Here is a 3,279-nt window from a genome sequence, read left to right on the forward strand (position 1 = left end):
TTTTAGTCCCCAGTTCCTCTTCCTTTTCCTTGCCTCCTCATTCCCCGGTTCCCTTTCCTCTACTTTACTGATTTTTCTTCTATTTATTCATAGTTTTTTAAATTTAGTGCATTTAAAATTAAAAATTTTAATTTTTAATTTAGTGCACACACATAATGGTGAAATTCACTGTGGCATATTCATATGGGTATATAGGAAAGTTTGGTCAGATTCATTCCACCATTTCTCCCTTTTCCCATCTTTCTCCATCCCACTCAATCCCCCCCTTCCATGCTCCACTGATCTGTCTTCTATTTTCATGGGATTCCCTGCCACTTTTTAAAAGATCTCAAAGAGTTTATATTCCATTCATCTTGTATTCATTTCTTATTTCTGTTCTAACAAAGTATCACAAATTTGGGTGTGAAACAACCCACTTACAATACAAAAATTTATTATTGTACAGTTCTGGAGGTCTGAAATTACTCCCATGGGATTAAAATCAAGGCATGAGCAGGGCTGTTTTCTTTCTGGAGGATTTACTTAAGATAATGGTTTAAAGAGTTTGAAGAGAAAGCCTAGAATGGGAGATCTTTGCTACCTACTCCTCAGATAGAGAAGTAATATATAGAATAAATAATTGAAAAACTTAAAACCAAAAATATCTAATGAATAAATGAGCAAAAAACTAAAGAAATACTTCTTAAAAGAAGAAGTACAAACAGCCAATAAATATATGGAAAAATATTCAACATTTCTAGCAATTAGGAAAATGGAAATAAAAATTGCACTGAGATATCTCACTCTAGTCAGAATGGCAGTTACCAAGAATACAAGTAATAAAAAAGTCAGTGAGGATGTGGGGAAAAAGGCACACTCATGTTGGTGGGACTGAAAATTAGTATAACCACTCTGGAAAGCAATATGGAGATTCCTCAAAAAACTAGGAATGGAACTACCATATGACCCAGCTATCCCACTCCTTGGTATATATCCAAAAGATCTAAAATAAGCATTCTACAAGGATAAAACAACATTAGTCAAGAGTTTTTATAACCCAATATCCAGTCCTTCTTCTTCTTCTTGAAGGGGGAGGAGGCTGAAAGTTCTCACCCCTAATCACTTGGTTTTTCTAATGAACAGCTAGCTATACCACCCTCTAGGAGGTCTACCACAAGATATCTCATTAGCATAAACTTAGATGTAGAAACTCCCATTAGGAAATTCCAAGCATTTGAGGAACTCTATGCCAGGAACCAGAGACAATGACCAATTATTTTTTTTTTTTGTTATTCTATAGGTGAAACATGTAGGTGGTCTAGTTTGCCTCCCCGCCCCCCAACATCAATTCTGTTGGAGTCTCCCTGAGAACTCCCTGGGCCTTTCAGACTTGGCAGCGGGTAAATTGCCAGGGGGCGGCTAGAACTCCCCGGGCCTTTCAGATAAGGAGCCCCTAATGCAACATGGCGGAGGGCAAGTTGCCAGTGGGCAGATAACAAGTTGTTTTGAAAATTTTCTAATTGGTCCTCCCGTCTTCCGCGCTCTTGGACAGTTCGAGCCCCCCATGAATCTTATGCAGGGCGGACACAAGTGCATCATAGGTGATGACCTGACCTTTACTATGATTGGCCCCGGGAGCTTCCTGGTTTAAGATAACTGACTCTCACTTTCTATATAAGCTAGCAGCAGTTTGCAATAAAGTGCTTCATCTTTGTCACTGTTATCTGTGTGTGTGCATTTTAATCTCCGACGACGAGCCTTGGCCTTTCAAATTCTAACCATACTTGACATTTAAACAACATTGTATTAATTTACATTTAATATAGTTTATCAGAGCCTGGGACTGCACTAGGAAACTGGCTAATGGGAACAATGTGTATGTGTGTGTTGGGGTGTGTGCATCTTTCCATCCTTAGCACATAGCAACAGTTCAGCTACAGAGTACAAAGTTCTTTCAAAACCTTAATCCCCACACTTTCTATATGCAGCATAAGCAATGATTACATGGATATAGCCAGTTAAGAATTTTTTTTAACGTATAAATTAGCAATTTTATTGAGGTAAACTTATACATTCCAAGAAATGATCTGGCTCTGAAGCAGGATATTCAAACTGCCTAGACTTTCATATTATCATTTCAAAACCATTATATAAAATAATATTTCAAGTGGCACTTCATAAAATTATAAATATCAATCACATATACATTAACTCAAATCTCATATTTAAATTATCAATAAATTAAAAATAATTAAAATAGTGTCCTAATGCTCATACTGTCAGTTCTTCTTAGAGAACAAGATAAGGTAGGTACCCAGTGGACAGGACATGTTTTCTGACCATAGGAAGCAATGCCCATGAACCAATAAGCTTAGATGCCCACTATGCTTTCCGAACAGCTCTCAGGGTGAACCTGCAGGAAATCCTCAAAGTTGCTCAAGATGAGTTGCATGGTCATGACCTTCTGCCAATCATTCTGTGACTCCAGTTTTGCCAACAGGTTGATATTTACTGTTGGGCTAGGGAAGACTATTTTATTGGGATCCTTCACCTCTTGTTTCAGGATCTCAATCAGGGCTTTGGAACTGAACTGCACATGTTCAGCTCTGTCCCTGTTATTGCCTTCCTGAAATTTGTTTCGGATGTACCTCAGGTAGACCTGAAACTCCAGAAGCCCAGAGGTGATTCGCACAAGGCTGTTGTCCTGTGTATCCAGTTTGGAAGCATCCATCTTTTTCAGTCATCTTTGGAAGGTTCAGATTGTTTTCGGACACTGACACACGGCTCTTGATACAGGTCTCATCATTCTTGCACAGCTCTTTTCTCATTTCAAAGACTTCCTTGATGAGGTAGGAAATCTGTCCTGCAGTTTTCCCTGAAGAGGCCCATGTTGGTTTATTTCGAGTGACACTATTCTCTCCATCTTCTCTCTGAAGTTCTGAGAGGGGGAAGGCAGTAGCCACCACTAGGAGCAGCCCCAAGGAGGCAATTGAGAAGAACTTCATGGCTGTTCCTGGAGGGCAGATGGAGCTCTCTTTCTTTCCTGGTGGGCTCAAGAGCTGAATGTCCAGTTAAGAATTTGTGGATAATCATGGTCAAATAATGTGTCCCCAAATACACATTGTGTAAGAATTCTTTAGAGTACTGGAGAGCATTTGACTCTAAAATCTGGGCTTTAGAAGTGTGAAGACTCTCTTGCAACAACATGTGAGCAGTGAAGGTCTACCAAGTCAAGAACATTAAGTCTTTCCCAAATAGGATTTGAACTTCAAACACAGTGCTATAGTTTGGACCTGAAAT

At 39.1% G+C, this 3,279-nt stretch overlaps 1 pseudogene; it reads right to left on the reverse strand.

The window, feature by feature from the left end:
- Positions 1–2,361: 2,361 nt before the first annotated feature.
- On the reverse strand, positions 2,362–2,984 carry LOC124077074 (interleukin-6-like; annotated as a pseudogene).
- Positions 2,985–3,279: the final 295 nt, after the last annotated feature.

Source organism: Marmota monax, unplaced genomic scaffold, assembly GCF_021218885.2.
Source record: "Marmota monax isolate L192 unplaced genomic scaffold, Marmota_monax_Labrador192_F-V1.1 WCK01_AAM20220418_F8-fsc00157, whole genome shotgun sequence".
Classification (NCBI taxonomy): domain Eukaryota; kingdom Metazoa; phylum Chordata; class Mammalia; order Rodentia; family Sciuridae; genus Marmota; species Marmota monax.